Genomic DNA, 20,822 nt, shown 5'->3' with positions numbered 1-20,822 from the left:
GCCTGATGCCCCCACTGCACGCACCCCTCAGCCGAGTCTGCTCAAGGATGGCCGCGGCCTTCCTCTGAGAAACCCAGGGACTTCTTTCCCCCGGGGAAGGGGCCTTCTGCTGCCCCTGCACCCAGGACCGTCCCTCCTCACTGGGTGTTGCTGTGGCTCCTGCTGTGCGTCAGCTGTGGTTCTAGGTGATAGGCACGAGGCCATGGCCCAGATGGACGTCATGTGAAGACACAGAATAAGCCAGCGCCCAGTGCACAGGGTGTTGTGTGTCATGGCGCCTGCCTGTCCTGCCGTGTGTGACCCCCAGTTCACTTGTCTGTGTTCCCCAGAGGCTGTGCACTCTCCCCTGTGCCAGGCAGAGCCTGCACTCAGAAGGGGCTCAGCACATGCTTGGGGAATGGACAAACCCAGGGCTTCCCACCTGAGCCCGAGCAGAGAGAACGTCGGGCCGGGGGAGCGCTGAGCTGGCAGAGGCTCTCGGAACAGGGAGCCATGTGCCAGCAAAGCCCAGGAGGGGGCAGAACAGGAGCGAGCCACGTGGAGGGAGGGGCTGGGGAGGGAGGAAGCCCAGCTGCGGCTGGGAGGTCAAGGCCAGTACCACTGAAGACGTGAGCTGGCCCTAGAGCGGAGGCTGCTTGGATGAACTGCTGATGAAACGTTCCTTCCGAGGAAAACCCTCCGCAGCCCTTGTCCCCATCCTGGATTCCCGGACAACGGCCAGCCAGCTGTCCTAGGGCAGCACCTCCTTGCTGAGTGCCCAGTCTGTTCCATGCCGCACGCAGCAGCCCAGGAGAGGTCACAAACACAGGTGCCGGCCGGGCGTGGTCCTTGGGCCAGAAGAGCTGGGTGGACCCGAGCAGGGAGGAGCAGCACCTGTCCTGGCCACAAGGGGCAACCTGCTCGGGGTCAGCCCAGGCGGACGCAGGGAATGCAGCCCCAGGAGGCGTACCTTCTGATTTTTTTAGAGAAGCTGGACATCCGTTTTTTTTGTGAAATGCTACCGTTTTAAAAGGTAGAAAATTATGTGTGTGTGTGTGTGTGTGTGTATTTTCAATACACACACTTTTATTTTAATGTTTATGTTTTGTACCAGGTGAGTCGAGCAGGATGTTTCCTGGCTCCCTGGCTGCATGGCTGTCTGGGAAGTCAGCTTAATTAATGAACTTCTGGTTCATTTCTTCACTTCCGTTCCCCTGTCCTCTCTATGCATTGCTGAGCAGTCCACGTCCACCCCTCCGTCTCGCTAAAGCTACAGGAGCTACATCCCCACGGGCCTCCCAAAGGCTCCGCCTCGAAGTCCAGGCTCCCTTCATTGTGGCCACGGGCCCTGGAGCCCTTACCTACATCCAGCCCAGGTGGCCGGGGCTGGGGGGCAGCCAGCGCTCCCTGCGGGCCCCAGTTCAGAGCCACAGTGAGAGCGGAACCCTCTGATCTCATCTGCGCCACCCGGGCTGTGTCACCAGTGGAGGGACAAAAAAAAGGCAAAGAAAACAGGCACCGTGTTGACGCTTCTCAGCAAAGCTGAGTGTCTTTTTATATCTCGCAGGGAAAAAATAAATAGGTCAGCGCACCCGATGCGGGCCGGTTCTGCTGCAGTCTGCGGGCGTGCCCATGCGCCCGGGAGCTTGAGGTCACCCTGTCAGAAGCAGTGAGGAGGTGACAGTGAAAAGAGCCTGACGTTCCAGGAGGGTATCGTGGGCCCAGGGAACTGAGGACTGTCGCTGCACCGCTGGCCGTCGGGGGCTGGAGCTGTCACTGGGGATGGCAGGCTGGCGAGGAAATGAGGAGGTCGGGTGTGGACGTGGGCACTGTCCAGCCACCTGTCTAAAAGGACGTTTCATTAAGTATAAAAATGTTTCTTTAAGGTGGACAAAATTCTTGACTTTGAAAAAAATAAAAGTCACCTGGCAGACCTGCGCCTTTGAGGGTACCCGGTTTGACCCTTGATGTTCAGAGCGAAAAGCGGGGTCGTGCACCGCCCGTCAGCGGACGGCTGGGTAGCCAGGTGAGCTCTGACCAACCGCATGGTGGAGTGTGATTCACTGATTCACAGTCGAGAAGGCGTGCAGTTCTGACACACGCTAGAGGGCGATGACCCTTGGGGACGTTCAGTGTCGGTCAGATGCTGTGTGATTCCACTTATCTGAGGCTCCTAGAAATAAGTTACATTCAGAGAGACAGAAATTTGTGTGGTGTCTGCCGGGGTGGGGGAGGGGAAGGGGAGTTACTGTGTGATGGGGACAGTTTCAGTTTGGGGACGATGAGAAGTTCCGGAGAGGATGGTGGTGATAGTTGCACAACAACGGGAAGATATTTATTTATTTTAATTATTTTTAAAATGTGAATGTATTTAATGCCACTAAACTGCACACTTAAAAATGGTTAAAATGGCCAATTTTATGTTCTGTGGATTTTACCCCAATTACAAGAAAATGTTGCCAGCGCAGGCACTTGAAGGCTGCATCTTGGACCACGTGACTTTCTTCTCTCTTCGGTCTAACAGAAACCCAACAACAACTTTTTCAGAACATGATCCTCCTCCTGTAGACCTGCCAGGCCCCACGGCATCCTGTCCTAACGAAAACAGTGAGCTCTCATAAACTCGTCAACTCCAGAGAGGTCATTCAAGGAAACCCATCCGGATGCCTGTCTTTCAGAGCAGCATGGGCGCCTGTCTGTATCAGCTTTGCACAGATTTGCGTTTCTCTGAATTCCTCAGTGGGATGCGCTCATCTCTAAAACTCTGGTCCATAGCAGGGATAGCACGATGATTTGATTTCTCCCCCTCACCTGTCTGTACGAGGGCCCCGCCCAGGTCTGACCGCCAGGCTCTGCTGCTCTGTAAATGACCTTGAGTGACGCATTGCTGGGCCTATCTTGATGTCTCTCCCTCTAGCCTGAAGGGCTTCCCGCACTCTGGTGATTCCTGAAGCTTGTCACAACTTATCCCTTCTGGGAGGATGGGGGGGGGGGGGGAATGGGAGCAGCCCACGGCCTCCCGCTGCCTCCTGTGGCCTCAGAGTCTCAGTTTAGAGGCTAACAGGTGAAGGTGAAGGTGAAGGGACCCGCCCTCCAAGGCTGTGGCCCCAAAGGCGTGCCACCTGGAATGGTGTGGAGCCCTTGTGGCAGGTGCCCGGATTTCACGTTCTCAGGCCCATGGAATTGGAGGGCTCGGGACCACATTATTCTGTGGTGGGTCAGCACTTCCCACAGGGATTTTGTCTGTTCCCTTCCCACCCCACCTTGACATTTAGTCCCAGGTTTCCTTGGCCCTCACACTTGCCAGTTGATAGGTGGTCTGGAGTGACCATGCCCGGAGCTGAGTGTTGGCTGGGATGTGTGTGTGTGTGTCAGGGTGTTGATCTGGCTGCAGACCTTGGGGGAGGAAGAAGAAGTGGTTTCATTGGTACTGTACAATAAAAAGTAGGGGTGCTGTCCCAACAAGTTGGGGACCTCAGTGCTGGGAACCCAAGAGCAGGTGAAGGGGCTCCCGTCAAGGAGGAGTGTCAGCCGGAGAACGGGGTTGAGGGCAGCAGTCAGGCCCCTACCACCCCAGGGGATGGGGTCCAGGGTTTCTGCACAAAGGACCTAATGAGGATGCGGAAACCAGACTAACATATAAAGCAGGACTGGGGCTGGGGGGGGGGGTAACAGAGGACCTTAGATGCCATGTCATAACGACAGCATGGTGATCGGGGCCAGAGGAGCAGCTCTGGGAGGGATGCAATATTGACCAAATGGATGAATGGATGGATGGGTGGTTGGATGGATGATGAATGGATGGACGATGGGTGGGAGGCTGGCTGGCTGGCTGGATATATGATAGATGAATGGATGGATGGATGGACAGGTGGATGGATGGATGGATGGATGGATGATGAATGGATGGACGATGGATGGATGGATGGATGGATGGATGGATGGGAGGATGGATGGAGGGAGGAATGGGTAGATGGAAGTAGGTGGATGATCCCCTGTGGATGGAGAGGTTGATGATCTAGAAAAGTAGGCAAAGATCCAACCATGAAGAGACCTTGTGAGGAGTGTGAACAGAGTGTGGAAAGCCATCCGGCATCTAAGCAGGAGAGTGACGAGTGCATCTGTGTGTGTTCACGATCCGTTCAGCTCCAGGTGGAGACACAAGACTGGAAACAAGGGGTAGTTGGAAGGTTGTCTCAGTGAGAGGAAATCGCCCTGGAACTCTGCGAGTAAAAAGATGGAGAGAGCAGGGCGAGGGAGAGAGCGGGGCGAGGGAGAGAGCGGGGCGAGGGAGAGAGCGGGGCGAGGGAGAGAGCGGGGCGAGGGAGAGCGGGGCGAGGGAGAGAGCGGGGCGAGGGAGAGAGCGGGGCGAGGGAGAGAGCGGGGCGAGGGAGAGAGCGGGGCGAGGGAGAGCGGGGCGAGGGAGAGAGCGGGGCGAGGGAGAGAGCGGGGCGAGGGAGAGAGCGGGGCGAGGGAGAGAGTGGGCTGGTTCTGTGTGTTGTCAGGTTGTCAGGAGGCGCTGCTGTAGGAAACGGTGACTTCGATGACACTGACAGGGTCAAGGGAGGGCGCGTCAGGATGGCCCCCACCTGAGTCAGCAGGTGGTGGGATGGCAGCCCCTTCCTTCAGGGCAGGGGAGGCTCGGGGTGTGGACTGTGCAGAGGGGCGGACTGTCCTGACCGCCGCAGCACCTGTCACGCTTGGCAGCGTGGATCTGCCCGGAAACCGGCTCTGTCGCTGGACCTTGAGGGTGGGCCCGTGGCCCCCGCTCCGTCCCTGTCCCCAGGGCTCAGCTCAGTGCTGGTACATGCTGCTGTTGGAGCTGGACTCCGGCAACCTCCTCTGTGCCACCGCAGACACGTGGGCGGGGCAGAGCAGGGCCGAGGGCTGGAGGTGGATGTGGGCGGGGGGCTCCCAGAGCGCGGGCAGTGGGGGGAGCTGTTCGTGCCTGGCTGTGGGCAGCGTGCCCAGCAGACTTCCAGCTCCCGGCCCCTGGGCACCCTGAGCTCCCCTCTCTGCTCGGGGCTCCTGTGTGAGGGGCCGCTGTACCAGGACAAGTGTCACGAACACAGAATGCAAAGGACACTGGTATGGACAGAGTGTGCCTGGCCTTCCTCCACAGGAACAGGGTTTGTCAGTAAACCAAAGACTCACTGTCACAGCACGTCCTCAGGGAGCTGGCTCGTGTATCCCTGGGACAGTCACTGAGGCCCACAGGAGTGAGGTGTTTGGCCCAAGATTGAGTTTTCTTTTTCTCAAAACTCCAAAGGGCGTGGGCCAGGCTGTATGATGCATTTCCTCCCACCAGGTGTGCTACCTCTCCCTCCTCACCTGCCCCTCCGAGGTAAACAGACACAGACGTGCACTCTCCACGGTGTTTGTAACCCTTCCTGATCCCTGTGGGGGGAGGATAGTCGCCATTGTTGGGTTCTCTCCTGGCTACTTCAACGCTGTAGTAGAAGAAGAGAAAGAAGTCGGTCACCTGTGCAGAACACCTGCCCAGACCCAGTGTGACTCTGTGAATATCCCCTGAAGAGGGCTGGGCAGGTGTCTGCAAGGGGCCGGGCTCTGTGGCGAGGCTTCACCTTGAGGTGCAGGTGGCCCAAGGCAGATGGCCATCCTGGTCTCCTTGCCTCTTCAGTTCTTCTCTCTCTCTCTCTCTCTCTCTCGCTTGTGATGGGCAAATAACGATGCCCACCTTGGAGACCGCCTGTGAGGTTAAGGCTAAATGTGACAATGTCACAATGTGTCTAGCCTGAGGTTGGGCAGGGCCTCAGTTGTGGCTCTTACACTTACTAACTGGTTCAAAAGGAGATGAGCGGGGAGCCCCTTGGTGCTGCAGGGGACACGGAGATACAGAAGTCGGGGGAGCATCCAGCCTGCCTGGGAGGCTGGAAAGGTTGCCGACTGTTGCTAGAGGAGAGGCAGAGCAATCAAAGGTGGGGAGAATGGAGGGAGCAGCGCAGGTGGGGAGTGGAGGGAGCAGCACAGGTGGGGAATGGAGGGAGCAGCGCAGGTGGGGAATGGAGGGAGCAGCGCAGGTGGGAGAAAGGAGGGAGCAGCGCAGGTGGGGAATGGAGGGAGCAGCGCAGGTGGGGAATGGAGGGAGCAGCGCAGGTGGGAGAAAGGAGGGAGCAGCGCAGGTGGGGAATGGAGGGAGCAGCGCAGGTGGGGAATGGAGGGAGCAGCGCAGGTGGGAGAATGGAGGGAGCAGCGCAGGTGGGGAATGGAGGGAGCAGCGCAGGTGGGGGAATGGAGGGAGCAGCGCAGGTGGGAGAAAGGAGGGAGCAGCGCAGGTGGGGAATGGAGGGAGCAGCGCAGGTGGGAGAAAGGAGGGAGCAGCGCAGGTGGGGAATGGAGGGAGCAGCGCAGGTGGGAGAATGGAGGGAGCAGCGCAGGTGGGGAATGGAGGGAGCAGCGCAGGTGGGAGAAAGGAGGGAGCAGCGCAGGTGGGGAATGGAGGGAGCAGCGCAGGTGGGGAATGGAGGGAGCAGCGCAGGTGGGAGAATGGAGGGAGCAGCGCAGGTGGGGAATGGAGGGAGCAGCGCAGGTGGGAGAATGGAGGGAGCAGCGCAGGTGGGAGAATGGAGGGAGCAGCGCAGGTGGGGAATGGAGGGAGCAGCGCAGGTGGGGAATGGAGGGAGCAGCGCAGGTGGGGAATGGAGGGAGCAGCGCAGGTGGGGAATGGAGGGAGCAGCGCAGGTGGGGAATGGAGGGAGCAGCGCAGGTGGGGAATGGAGGGAGCAGCGCAGGTGGGGAATGGAGGGAGCAGCGCAGGTGGGAGAATGGAGGGAGCAGCGCAGGTGGGAGAATGGAGGGAGCAGCGCAGGTGGAGAATGGAGGGAGCAGCGCAGGTGGGGAATGGAGGGAGCAGCGCAGGTGGGGAATGGAGGGAGCAGCGCAGGTGGGAGCGGAGGCTGATTGCCCTGCTCGGGCAGGCGGGCTGGTGCGCCAGCTCCAGGGACAGAGGGTGCCCGCCGCTGGGTGGTCGATGGTGCACCTGCCGTGGACTGTGAAGGGCAGGGTGGGGTGGCCGTGGGACCCCTGCAGGCCACAGGCCCACAGTGTGCTCCGTGGTGAGCAGACTCTTAGCAAGCCAGTGCCCAAGCCACAGTCCGGATGGGGAATGGTGAAAAATACGCCACCGTGTGCGGTTGCTGAGATTATTTATTTTTATTTCTCTCTCTCTCTCTCTCTCTCTCTCTCTCCCTCTTTCTTTCTTTCTTTCTTTCTTTCTTTCTTTCTTCCCTTCTTTCTTTTCTTTTTCTTCTTGCTTTTGTTCTTTGTCCCTCTCTGTGACTGACGCTGCGTCTTGAATGTTTGTAACCAGGCTAGCAGTGGCCAGGAGGAAGTCAGCTGAAGGTTGTTGTCCTACCGCTTCCAGTTCCATTTTCTAACCTGTTAGGGGGTCCCCCCATGGCCCTGCCCCCCCCCCATACTCCGTTCAGGTTATGACCATGTTTCTTTGCATGACAGTCAAGAGCCCGCAACCATGTGACCCAGGGGTCAAGGTCTCTTGTCTCTTCTGTTAGAAGGTCCTCTGTGGGCGCCTCCTGGCACTGGGCTCTGGGGTAGCTCCCCTCAGGGTTCCCGCTGCATGCTTCCCCGTCCTGTCGTGACTCCTTGGGGTCGGGCTTACCCCCTCCTTCACCTGGTCCTGCAACAGTCGGTTCAATCAATGTGTGAAGCTGCCATCGCCCAGACCTTGCCTGAATTCGTGATCATTGCGCTCCATTGGCCCCAAATGGGGGACTTTTTTTGATACAGAAACACGTGCCCCCCCCCGTCTTTGCTGTGAGTGTGCATTCAGACGGTGCCAATGCGTTGGCTCTCCCAAGCAGAGCTGTGGGAGCCTGTGTGTGTGAAGGGGGGTCTCGCTCACCCCCCACGTGTCCGGCGTGTATGTGGCCTTCTTCGGGGCACATAAGTCCTTTTTTCAGCTCGCACAAAACGAGGATGATTAGACATTCAGCAAAGTATCCCAGCTGCAGCCTAATTATTTCGCGGCGTCTGCGGTGACAGCCCCCCTTTGGTGGGAGGTGAGTTGAGAACACAGCGGGCTTGTTAGGAGCTGCGTGTGAGGCGCCCGGCGTGGAGAACTGAGAACACGGCTCCCTTAGAGGCCACTCTCTGGGCGGCGTGGCCGGGGGAGCGTGTGACGAGGAGCGGGGGGGGGGGGGGGGGCTTGGTGTTTCTCTCCAGGAAGGGACCTCTCCTTCTGCCCAGGACTGGGGACTCTGCAAACACGACAGTGGCCTGGAGGGGGCGTGGGGCCCCCCGGGAGGCTCTGGGGTGGCCCGGAACCTGAGAGTGAATCAAGGCCAGCACACGCAGGGTGGACGTCTTGACTTGGTGAGACGCCCCTTCACCTGCTCCGTGACACCAGCTCCGTGACACCTGCTCCGTGACACCTGCTCCGTGACACCTGCTCCGTGACACCCGTGCCGTCCGTGCGCCAGGCACGGCAGGAGAAAGCACGGCCCCGGGGACCGGCTGGCACACTTGCGGCCGCACAGCTGTGTGACTCTCTCTCCCCAGCATCTGGCTGTCCCTTCTGAGCTGTCCCTGTGCTTGGCTAGTCGTGTACGTCTGTGTGTTGATAGCATCATTCCTGTCTTCCTGACATTGTAAACCATCCTGAGCAGGGCCTGAACTGTCCTGCTCACACTCTGCCCCCAGGCGGAGCTGGTCCTGGCGAGTTGTGGGTACTTGGCAGGTGCCCGTGGAATGAGTGAGGGCGTGAGAGAGAGGAAGGGGGTTCACAGTGGCCCTGGCTCAGTGCCAAGGCTACAGCAGATGCTCGTTCTGGGGATGGGAGAGGCACTCTGAGTCCTCCTCCATGTGTTACTGGGTCGTTTTAATTTCATTGAACAATCAGCATTTATTACCTTTTTAAAAAAAACTTTCAGCACCAACAGGGAAACACAGTAAAGTGCCGTCCTTCCTGCTTGCACGGGGCCGGGGTGGAGAGAAGTCTGGCTGTCCAGGGCTTTTGGCTCCGGCCGTAGAAGGGAAGGAAGCCCCAGGGACAGCTCCCCGCACCTGCCGGGCGGCTGACAGCAGTGGGGTGTGGACCCTGCCTGGTCACTCGTGTCCTTTCTGATAACCCTCCAGCGCCATGAGGCAGGCGAGGGGGCAGACCAAGGTGAAGAACCTCCTTCCTGGTGGCCCTCCTGCCTCTAGGGCTCAGGACCTGCGCTGGGCACAGACCCTCTGCCGGTGAGACAGAGGCCACCCTGCATCGGGGGGCGGCCCCAGGTGGCCCCCAGTCCTGGGCCTGCACCCCCAATTCCCCTGCCCTGCCTGGGAGCTTGTCAGTCAGCTGTAGAAACTAGACCCAAGCATTTCCCACCAGCCTCAGCCAAACGACAACTCTCGGTGTTTTTAGGGCCCCCGGCCCCCTCATGTCGCAGCACAGGGTGCCCTAGAGGCGACAGAGCAGGCTCCATGCTAGGACCCCGCCTGTCCCAGTGCCCGTAGGGTGTGGGGCTCTGCCCGGGTGCAGGCTCCTCTGGTGTGGCCAGGGAAGCAAAGCCCTGTTCCCGAGAAGCCTCTGATGGCTCTCGTCACTGACTCTGAGAGAGGAACCCTGCGAGCTGGCCTCCGGGGTCAGGCCTCTGTGAGAGGCTGGGCTGGAGCCCCTCACAGGTCCAGACAGTCCTAGGACTCGCTGTCCACAAAGGCTTCCTTACCTGGCTGCTCGGAACGGGTGTCGTCTCTGGGCTGTCTCACGTGCTGAGGCTGATCTTCACTTCCCGCCGGGTCGTCCAGGCTGCGCCCTGGCGCAGACCCCTCTCTCCCTCTCTGCCGACCCCTGGCGCAGACCCCTCTCTCCCTCCCTGCCGACCCCTGGCGCAGACCCCTCTCTCCCTCCCTGCCGACCCCTGGCGCAGACCCCTCTCTCCCTCTCTGCTGCCCCGCCGGGTCATCCAGGCTGTGCCCTGGCGCAGACCCCTCTCTCCCCCTCTGCCGCCCCGCCGGGTCGTCCAGGGTGCGCCCTGGTGCAGACCCCTCTCCCTCCCTGCCGCCCCGCCGGGTCGTCCAGGGTGGGCCCTGGCGCAGACCCCTCTCCCTCCCTGCCGTCCCTCCTCTCTGTAAACGTGTCCCAGACCACTGCCGGGCTCTCCCTGGGGCTTACGCGTTTATCGTGGGGGAGGGCCCAGATGTGTTTGTGAAGAAAGCTGGCATGCATGTTGGTGTGAGGTCAGTGCCAGGTGAACGTGGGGCTGAGTCAGAGGTGGCTTGGAGAAGGAGTTTGCGAGGACTTGAGACGTCACCGGGGAGCCACAGACAGCCGGCCCTCGAGCAAGGTCGCGGCCTGATCCCATCTGCTTCTTCAGAAGACAGCTGTGGGCCAGCAGCAGGAGGAAGCTTGCAGATTATCTGGGACGCGCTCCAGGGGTCCACTCATCATGCAGGCAAGCGTTTATTACACACGGTGACGCACCAGGGCCGCTCCGAGGGCTGGAAGGGTGACTAGGAAATGGTGACACCTTTGATTGAATCCAGGCAGATGTAATCAGAGCTGAACCGGGACATTTGGCCTCAGATAACACTTGCACAACCTGGAGACAGGCTCGATTGTCATGCAGGGGGGAGGGGGGAGGCGGAGATACTGGTATTCAGTGAGGAGAGGCCAGGAGTGCAGGACAAACCGCCCCACCCAATGACAAAGGGTTCTCTGGTTCAAAATGTCAAACGCGCTGAAGCCCAGAACCCCAGGCTGAGGTCACGCCGAGGAGGGAGGAGCGCTCTTGCTGTCCACGGACACCAGGGCCCGGGAGCAAAACGAGGTTGGGGTCATTGGATATAAATTGGGGTGTCCTCAGATTCCTATGAGGAAGTGAAAAGGTGTGTCTGGGGACGTCAGTTGGGGGTGTCAGGGGCTAAGGACTGGGTGAGGCTGGGCGGCAGGGGAACGGGGTCTGGGGATGACAGCCCATGAGGTGGCGGCTGGGTGGACCGCGCCAGGTGACACACACCACAGTGTGGCTGACCCACAGTGCTGGAGCGTCCTCCTGTGCAAGGGGGTGGGCGGGCAGACACAGCAGAAGGCCTCCTGAGGCCTGGGCCCCTCCCCACGCTGCACACACACTGGCCGGCAGGAGCGTCAGGAACACTCGCCAGCGCCCTACGTCTAATCACTTCCACTCCTTCGGCTTTCAGCCAAGGCCACTTCCTGTGGGAAGCCCTCCCGGACTGCCAGTGGGGGTCGGGTTGCATCCTCTCAATGTGGACACATGCTGGTGTGGACGCAGGGTTGGTGTGTCTCCCCTGGCATCCTGGGAGCTGCCCGAGAGCCACGGGGGCTCTGAGACGGCCCATCATGGTATCTTCAGAGCCCGGCACATGGTCGGCGTTCAGGACACGCTTTAGGGACGCGTATACTTGGTTGTTGGTAACTAGGGAAGAGTCCTCTTTGCACAGCTCGTGTGGCCAAACTGAGCCGACAGGTCCGAGTGGGCAGGGACAGTGTTTGCCGTCCTGCAGGGGACAGGAGGCGTGCCAGGGGGGCCTCCTCCAGCCTCACCCAGGAGGCAGCGTGTGCGTGTGCGTGTGTCTGTACGTGCGTGCATGTGTTTACCTGCAGGTGGGCTGCCGGTGGTCGCCGGCACCTGAGGTCACCCGCTCACCAGCCCGGTGCTAAGCACCGCTCATGCTCCACTTCTGGGAAGACCCAGGGTCCTGGGACAGGAAGGAGGTCTGTGCTGTGGCTGCGAGGACAGCCGGCCGGTCCGAGCAGAGCCCCTGTGTCCGTCTGCAGAGTCGCCTGGCCCTTGTGCCCGTGACAGAAGGCAGGTTTCTCCCTCCTGGAGGAGCAGCGAGACTCCGTGCCTCAGTCTCTCTACGTTCCATCGTTCGGCAAACTGCCTCGCTCTCCTGTCTTAAAGCAAGCAAGGGTCAGGGGAGTGCTGGCCCTGGGTTTTCATCTCTTCCTCCTGGCCTCTGCCCTGTGGGGACCACACCTTGCCCAGATCATTGTACACGCACTTGATCCTGGTCTCATCGCAGTCTGTTGCCCACGCCCCGCCAGCAGGGGTGACTCTCTGCCTTCATTCAAGTTAAACGTTTGGGAATCTATTTTTTTTTTATGTAGATGATGTTTCTAGCCGTCTCTATGAATTGATGGAGTTCTTCATGTCATTTCTTCAGCCCTCGGCTAATAGTGGGAGAGTCTCAACTTCCAGGGAAAGACTTACATCTCTGCTAACAAACCCGAATGCCTGCGCCAGTCTTTCTTACCCCAGGGCGCCCGCCTTACGCAACAAGGCATTCTCGGGTACAGACCGGTTCTTTGGGGATTGCAGACTCGGTTTAAGTCATGATAAAAACAAACGCACGAAACAAAGAGCTCTCTGCCACCTGAACACCGCAGAGTGTCCCCTCTCTGCCACGTGAACACTGCAGAGTGTCCCCTCTCTGCCACCTGAACACCGCAGAGTGTCCCCTCTCTGCCACGTGAACACCGCAGAGTGTCCCCTCTCTGCCACCTGAACACCGCAGTGTCCCCTCTCTGCCACGTGAACACCGCAGAGTGTCCCCTCTCTGCCACGTGAACACCGCAGAGTGTCCCCTCTCTGCCACGTGAACACCGCAGAGTGTCCCCTCTCTGCTACACGAACACCGCAGAGTGTCCCCTCTCTGCCACGTGAACACCGCAGAGTGTCCCCTCTCTGCCACCTGAACACCGCAGAGTGTCCCCTCTCTGCCACGTGAACACCGCAGAGTGTCCCCTCTCTGCCACGTGAACACCGCAGAGTGTCCCCTCTCTGCCACGTGAACACCGCAGAGTGTCCCCTCTCTGCTACACGAACACCGCAGAGTGTCCCCTCTCTGCCACGTGAACACCGCAGAGTGTCCCCTCTCTGCTACACGAACACCGCAGAGTGTCCCCTCTCTGCCACGTGAACACCGCAGAGTGTCCCCTCTCTGCCACGTGAACACCGCAGAGTGTCCCCTCCGTGAGCTCTCACCGTCTGGCGTGCGGTTTTCAGAGCGCAGGCTCCCCTGGCGATTTCTTCACTGTTTCCCGGGGAGGTGAGCGAGTTCTCTGGGTCACAGGGAGCCCCTTGCGTCTGGGTGGGTGACAGCAACCGTTCAGCCCGCCTCTGGTGTGTTCTCTCCTGGGGATACTGTGAACACAGGTGGTCCTTATGCGTCTCTTGCCAGAACCCTTTGATGATCGTGCACTTGACTTCTGAACGTGCGTCCACGGTGGAACGTGTTGATATTAAGTATGCCGCTACCACAAGAAGCGGGTGTTCCTTCTTACGAAGCTTCTTTAATGGGACCCTCCACGTTGGTATTTGTATTTTATATAATCATCGAGTGGCAGGAAAGAAGCACTGCCTCCCTTAAATTTTATCACTCTAAATGTCATGCGCGTGGCAAAGATCTTTAAAAGACAGAGGAAGTGCTTCAATTAGTAATTCTCATGGTAACGAACAGGGTGCAATCTCCCCCCCCCCATTTCTGCGGCTGTTTTAAGTCCTTAAATTGGTTCACATCCCCATGGAAATGTGCACAAGGCGCACCCCGGGGCCGTTCTCTCCGCGGGGGGTGTGGGGTTTTTCTGTTCCGGGCCTGTTCTCTGATTCCCTTCCAGGTGTCTGCAGTGGTGCTGAGGCCGGCAGGAGTGTTCACATATCCTTACAGCAGGAGGGGGTCACGACTTCCTGCTGCATTCTGCTTATAGTTTATATTAAAACACAAACACACAAGTGGTTTCATGCTGTAGCCCTCTTACAGTGATATGAAGCATATCTGTACATGACCTTTGGTGGCCACATTCCTGATAAAGCTGGCCCGGTAGGAGCTAAGGAGATGGACCCCACCCCCGGTACAGAGGGTCTCAGCCCCGACACCCTGTCTCTGCCCGGCAGCCCCTGCAGAGCGCTCAGACCCTGGCAGGCTCAGGGTCTGGCCATCTCTCACCTTGTCCCATACAGGACAGGGGACACTGCCTGCGCTGGCAGTGGGCACACCCCTGAACACTGGGCTCTCCTCTCTTTCTGCACCGGTCCCTTTCTCTGCACTGCTTTTCTTGGCCACCCCTGGACACCTCCACTGGGTCACTGGTTCCCTGGGTGGGCTGCAGGTGACCCCAGTGAGCAGGGGCATGAACGCAGCAAGCTCAGGCACGGGGCACCCCCACCCGGCATCACTGCCCTCACAAGTGGGCAGGCATTTCTTCTGAGGAGTGGGAGCCCAGGCGGACAGACACCGCATCGTGGGTCAGCGGGGTCCCCTGCCTCAGCAGGGGTGAGGAGACCTCGTGTCTGATGACAACTACTGAAAGGTTACCGGTCCTTTATGTTCTGAAGTGGGACAGGAAGCAGAAGGGAAGACGGAGGGATCTCAGGCGTGATGTGTTGATGTGCATCACTGCCAGGGCACACAGAAGGATACTTCTCGGAGAAGTTGTGTTCCTGGTGACGATACAAGGTCAGTCATTACTGAGCACGTGACGTGTGCCAGACACACCACAGCAGGTGCATGATCACGGACGCTACCTGGCACGTCCCGCTCCACAGGGAACCAGCCACTAACCTGCCCGGGATGAGGGTATGGCAGCAGACAGGACTTCCAGTGTGAAACCGGGAAGTTTGGGGTCAAGCAGGACACGTCGGTCACCCACCGACCTACCACCCCAGAGTAAGTGGGAGTTCCTTATTTTGCAGGTGGAAACGCTGTCTCTGGGGGGTGAGGTCACCTGCCCGGGCTCCCTGGGGGCAGGTGGACCGGTGCATGTCCGACCCCACATCCACAAGCTCTGACCACAGTAATCCTCCGCCCAGGCAGGGCCTCGAGGTGCCATCCCTCTCGCAACTGAAGGCTCAGGGTCACCTGTAGGACTAGCACCCTTCAGGTTTATGAACAAGTGGGAGATTCCTCATTCCTTTTGCAAAAAGAAAAAGGTAAAACTCTGAAAATCATTTTCAAATAAAGTTTATATCGAAAGGCAAATGAGGTTATTCTCTGAGAGAAACCAGGCTTTGGGTGGCAAAGTCCCAGTCCAGGGCACAGTCCCCCGATCGGTACCTCTCTCGGGGGGCCGGCGGTCAGCGTCGCCTGACAGGGTGCAGTGTGGGTGCTACAGGAACGTTTCTCAGGTGACCACAGTTGTAAACTGATTTAAAAGAAGAAGAAGAAGAAGAAGAAGCAGCTAGTGAATTTTTTTTGATGATTTTTGACAGGCTAAGAAGGCGTACCAGCAATGATCCAAAGTAGTGATCACATTGGAACAGGCTTGGCGGCACACAGTTCATGAGCACAGGGGACCCTGGTCTTTACCCACTGAGCTGGGCACCAGCTCCCAGGTGCGGGAGTGCAGCGTGACCCCCACAGCCAAGCCTTCTGCGGGTCTGCCCCAGACCCGCCACCCTCCCTCCTGGGGGGAACCACTCTTCCTCCCCTGACATCACACACTCACCTTGCCTGCTTTTGAAGTTATATAAATGAGCAAGATCACAGAGTGTGTTAAGTCCTTTTTGAGTGTGTATTGCCCACTGACGACGTGCAAGGCGCTGTGGACGTGGCCAGTGGTCTGTGGGCCTCGCTGCCCTGGCTTTCGGTGCTCCCTGTACAGAGTCTTCTCAGTGGTCAGTCCCAAGGGCCATCCTCAGCCGATGAGCCGGCTCATACGCTGTGTGTTTGGGAAGGCATCACCCCGTGGAAATCAGTCGTCTGGACTCCGTTATCACGATGAACTCAACAGGGCACTTTGGTTTCTGTGTTGTCGGGAAGGTTCCTGAATGCTGACGTCATCTGCGCTCTGGACCGTGAGCGGAGGAAGCTGCTCTTAGTTTGGGGGACAGAGGGGAAGGTGGTACCCAGACGACATCTTCTGTGGCAGCCACCAGCGGTCACCTGACGTTGGGTGAAGGCACGGCCGTCTCAGCATGCCCTTCCAGCCCCTGGCTCTGTCCCAACAAAATGCTCGCAGATGTGTCCTAGCATCCAGGAGTCCTGCCTGCCACAACTAGTGCTCCGGGCGGGAAGCGTCCACCATTTCGGTCCTGCAGGTAGATGTGCCCCTAGTGACATCTTGGTAGCCTGTGCCCTGTACCCCTGGGACAGGTTAGAGGAAGGAGAGGCCGCCCTGTATCAGGATGGTTGGTAATGCAGGTGGGTTCGGGTCTGGGCGCCGCTGTCACCCGTGCTCGCTGAGTCAGGGAGCTCCCAGCTTCCTCTGCTTGGACTCTGGTTTTCTACGCTGTGAGGGTGGAAGAATAATAACCACCGGATGACGGCCAGCCTTCAGTGAAAGCTACGTTGTGGCAGCACCTTGCACACACACGTAGGCACTCGATAAGGGCCAGTCCGTTTCCCTGGAGATAAGATGTGATTGCCATCGTTCCTTAAATTCGGTCCTCAGCTTCCTGGCTGACAAGGCGAAAATGAGAACACAATGCTCGCATTGTGATGAAAAGAATGTCCCCAGTTTTTCAGGAAATCAAAACACTTTCCTGGTGCTGGATTGCAGGACAACTTTATTTGGAAAAGCCTGAGCTATTCAGTTGATCAGGAGGAGTGCCACAATGATTATTCCCCCCTCACGCCCCCACCCCGTGCCCCAAGATGGAGGAGTCATCTCTCTTTCTCCCCTCCAAGTACTAACCAGGCCTGACCCTGCTTAGCTTCCGAGATCCGACGAGATCGGGCGCGTTCAGGGTGGTGTGGCCGTAGACAACTCTCCTTCTCCACAGCATGCATTGCTCCCTTACTTAGAAAACAGCAGCCTGAGGACGTCGTGGTAAATTGAACGTGGGAAGCTGGCACCTTGGCGTCCGGGTTCGGTTCCCCTGTCTCTGCCTCGCCGTCTGATTCGCACGCACACCTCACATCTTGAACTGGAGGGGCATACAGTCTGGAGCAGGAGTCGGCAGCCTTTTAGGCTGAGAGAGCCATGAACGCCACATATTTTAAAATGTAATTCCATGAGAGCCATACTACAACCCATGTACGTTAAGCATTATCCAGTAAAAATTTGGTGTTGTCCCGGAGGACAGCTGTGATTGGCTCCAGCCACCTGCAACCATGAACATGAGCGGTAGGAAATGAATGGATTGTAATACATGAGAATGTTTTATATTTTTAACGTTATTATTTTCTTTATTAAAGATTTGTCTGTGAGACAGATGCAGCCACCAAAAGAGCTACATCTGGCTCACGAGCCGTAGGTTCCCGACCCCTGGTCTGGAGTAATCTGATGGGGTCTGTTCACTCCCTCAGCGCTCCATGCTGCCGTGTGTGTTAGGGACGCAGCGATGCTCGTGTGCCTTCGTGGGGTCTCTGTGAGGATGAGGAAGGTAACATGTCCTCGTGGTGGGTGCATTCTTGGTGTCGGCCTCTAGGAAGGGGGGAAGGATGGGGCGCGGAGGTGCCCCCTCTGCACGTCTGCAGAAGCAGAGGGAGTGTCAGCTCTGGCCGGCCAGGAGCTGAGTGAGCTGGGGACACGTGTCCCCAAAGTCCTCTGGTTCCTGAGCATGGCCCAAGGGCTCGTGGGCACTGGGACCCAGAGCCAGGAGCCCTCTGGAATGCCTGCGTGAGACGGGCATGCTGTCTCCGCTCCCCCTGCCCGGAACTCCAGAATCTGGATGAGTTTGTGACTTCAAGCTGAATGTTTTTCAAAATCGTGGTGGAGGTTGACCCACTGGCAACCCACTCAAATCCCACAGAGGTCCTCTGTGCAGAAGGACCCCCCTGGGCACAGCATGTCCAGCCCAGGACAAAGGACCAGCAACAGCGGGAGGGAGCAGACTTCAGTTCAGGACGAGGTTTGACACGAGATATAGACACATCACTCACATCCTTGGAGCTTCTGTTCTCTCCTCCATCAGGTGAGGGGGTCATTCTCAGCGCTTCACTCTGTGGTGGGAGTTTGGTGACATGACACCTGCCTGAGGTTTGACGCACAGGTCCCGTGCATGGCAGTCCTGGCCTCGCTGTCGTCAGGGTTACGGGGCATTTCAGCTCTTTGATAAAAGGTTCCCATGCAGTCCTGTAGTGGTTGCTGCTGCTTCTCAAGGTGGTTCTTGGGAAACTCTCTAGAACAGGTGACTTCTAGTTTAGTTTACATGGAAGGGAGTTCGTTAGAAACTTGGCTGCTTTTGATCAAGACTCCCAATTCTCCCCAGAGATACAGGCCAGGAGGGTGGTGGCCCGTGCAAGGCCAGGCGGGAGTTCCCGCTGGAACGGCCATGGGAGCTGGAGAAGATTCATTGGTGACCTCCGAGTCCAGGTGTGGCCCTGAGCTCCACGCGGCTTTCCCAGATTCAGCTTCCGGAGCGTGGCTCTTTTCGGTGACCCAGCCCTGATTTCAGTGAGCCTTTCCACTTTGAATTTGCTCATGACTCTTAGGGCTGAGTCTGGGCATAGGCAGGAAGAGGATGCTTTTGTGTCCCCAGCCACCACATGTTAGGCAATCTTCTGACTTCTTCAGGAAATGGTGCTTCGTGACCCCCAGAGCATTGTGGGTGAGAGAGCATCCCTGCCAGTGTCCTCCCTCTGAATGCTGGGTCCTGACACCTCCTCTTGTATGGCCCTGGGGATTGCTCCATACGCAGCCTGTCTTCCAGGAAGTACTTGACTGAAGCATAAGGAGCCCCTAGCCTTGAGGGGCCTTGATGTCCAGAGGCTGGGAGGTGGATCTGGTGGGATGTGGCTTCCAGCTCTGCCTCTTACTGACCACCTGCAGTTTGCTTCACAGCTGCCGTGGGCATGTCCCTGGATTGATTTCTTTGGTATCATAATTTCCTAATAGTCTTTCTACTCTCCTATAATTGCATGTCCTGTACTTGACTTCCACGATGGCATGTGACAGGGCTCAGCTTCTGTTATCTCATACATTCCCGTAAAGGAAAAAAAAGTTTATTGTGGGAATTAGATGGGCCCCTGGACTGAGAGAGCCCAGCATGGTGCCGGACAGACCATCCAAGGCACTCTGACCCCTGGACACGTGGCTCCACCTCACTGCCACCCACAGCCCCTGGACCTCACGGTCACAAGCTCATTCACACAGCACTGCGTCCGTGGACCAACATCTGAAGCTACCCATGACCTCATGTGTAGAGGCCATTGAAGTCTAGAGACCACGCTGGACCTGCCCAAGGTCACCAGCTGGCGAGGTCACCCAGCTGGCGAGGTCACCCAGCCTTCCACCGGGGCAGTGGGCAGGGCTGTGGCTGGGGGAGCACCCACTCGTCTCCCTCCCTCCCTCGGACTTGGATCACGGGCTGGCCGCGGTCGTGCCTGGGGTGCCTGCCCCTGTTGACGTCTCCACGTTGACCTGAACGCCTGGGATTATCCAGACCGTGGAAGCCGCTCAAATCCACGCATTCTAAGAGGATGCCTCGCGTTGTAAAGAAGGAAAACAGTTTTCTTTGAGAATGATGGGCGTGCGGCCTTCCCGGGAAGAGGAGGGCTGACCTTCGTAGGCGGACAAACAGAACGCCGGTCAGACGTTACACGTCTGTTGCCGCGGCTACCCCGGAGCGGCTTACTTGAGCGATAATGCGGTTTTGTTTCCAGTGAATGCCTCAGTGTTCTTCCCTCTGGAGGACTCACGACAAGGCCGCAGAACTTGACCAGTGGCAGCCGGAGGAAAAATAGGTGCTTGTCCTCAAGCCTGGGGACATTTCTGACCACAGCTCAGTGGTGTGTGCACCCTGGGCTTACCTCCCATTGTGAGCTCCGTGTTCAGTGGGAGCACCTGGCTCTTTCTCTTTCAGATGACACTGGTGATGCTTGGGGCAGCCCCTGTCCCTGTCCCTGCCCCCTTTAGAGCTAGCCTCTTCTTTCTGCATTCCACACAGATCCCTAGTAGTGAGCTGATGGGTCAGGTTGGCCAGTTAGGTGGTGGGGGGATAGGGAGGGCGGGAATCATTAAACAAAAATGTATTTTATTTTTACAAAATAACTGGTAATTGGCAGATCTTTTACTTATCTGGTTTCCTCCTTTTCAGAGTCTTTCCTAGAAGTCATTAACCAGTGTCTCTGCTCCAGGCACTGCGTTCCTGAAAAAGAGTTGTGCCTTTTCCAGAAAGCTTTTCGCCGTTTCTTGTGATGCTCGTATGTTTCCTCAGTCTCTCAGGGACCTGCTCGGGGCGTCCGTGACGGATGCCCACACGAGCCACTCCCTGGGCACTCTGAGTCTAGAACCCACCTTGGTGGGTAGCCAGCCTTCTCCCCAGGCCCCCAGGTCAGGCTGGAGGTCACCTTGATTTCTTCCCTCCCCTTCCTTCTCCTTCACTTACACCGCCCCCCTCCCATATGGTGGGCACTGCCCCTGGATCTTGAAATAGCCGCCGATCTCAGCTGCTTCCCTGCTGCGCCCACCCTTGGGTGGGGGGTGCACCTCCCGCCCTCAGCTGGACTGTCGGAGCGGCCTCGTGACTGCTCCCAGATGCGCTGTCCACATTCAGCCCCTCCCGTCCTCTCTCCAGGCATCCTGTCCAGGTCTCCGTCCGGGCGTGCGGACTCCCGAGCTCGGTCCCGAGTCTTTGGTGAGGGTGATCTCACTTGCTCACCCAGCCCAGTAAGGACTGTAACCCCCCGTAACTAAGCTGAGGCTCATCAAAGCTAAGTGACGTGTCCCAAGGTCAAAGCCAGGATTCCGATCCTCTGCCACTTCCAGACTCCCACCCCCCACCCCCACCCCCACCCCCCGCACTCCCTGGCTTCCTCGCCGCTGTTGGTGTCGTTTATCTGGGAATCTCATTCTCGAGACGGGAGCCCTGATGCGGGCCTGGGACGCAGGGTTAGGCTCTGCTGCCTCCGTCGGTCATTGTCCCGGGCTCGCCCTGACCGGAGTGCCCGCCCCTGCGTGTGAGGGGTCTGTG

General features: G+C 58.2%; 1 protein-coding gene across 4 annotated transcripts in view; it reads left to right on the top strand.

The window, feature by feature from the left end:
* PTPRE (protein tyrosine phosphatase receptor type E) overlaps window positions 1-20,822 on the top strand; it is a 142,144-nt gene that overhangs the window by 31,999 nt on the left and 89,323 nt on the right. The window lies entirely within an intron of this gene.

Source organism: Saccopteryx leptura, chromosome 13 (assembly GCF_036850995.1).
Source record: "Saccopteryx leptura isolate mSacLep1 chromosome 13, mSacLep1_pri_phased_curated, whole genome shotgun sequence".
Classification (NCBI taxonomy): Eukaryota; Metazoa; Chordata; class Mammalia; order Chiroptera; family Emballonuridae; genus Saccopteryx; species Saccopteryx leptura.
The sequence above is the reverse complement of the archived record's forward strand: the minus strand, read 5'-3'. Positions and strand labels throughout refer to the sequence as shown.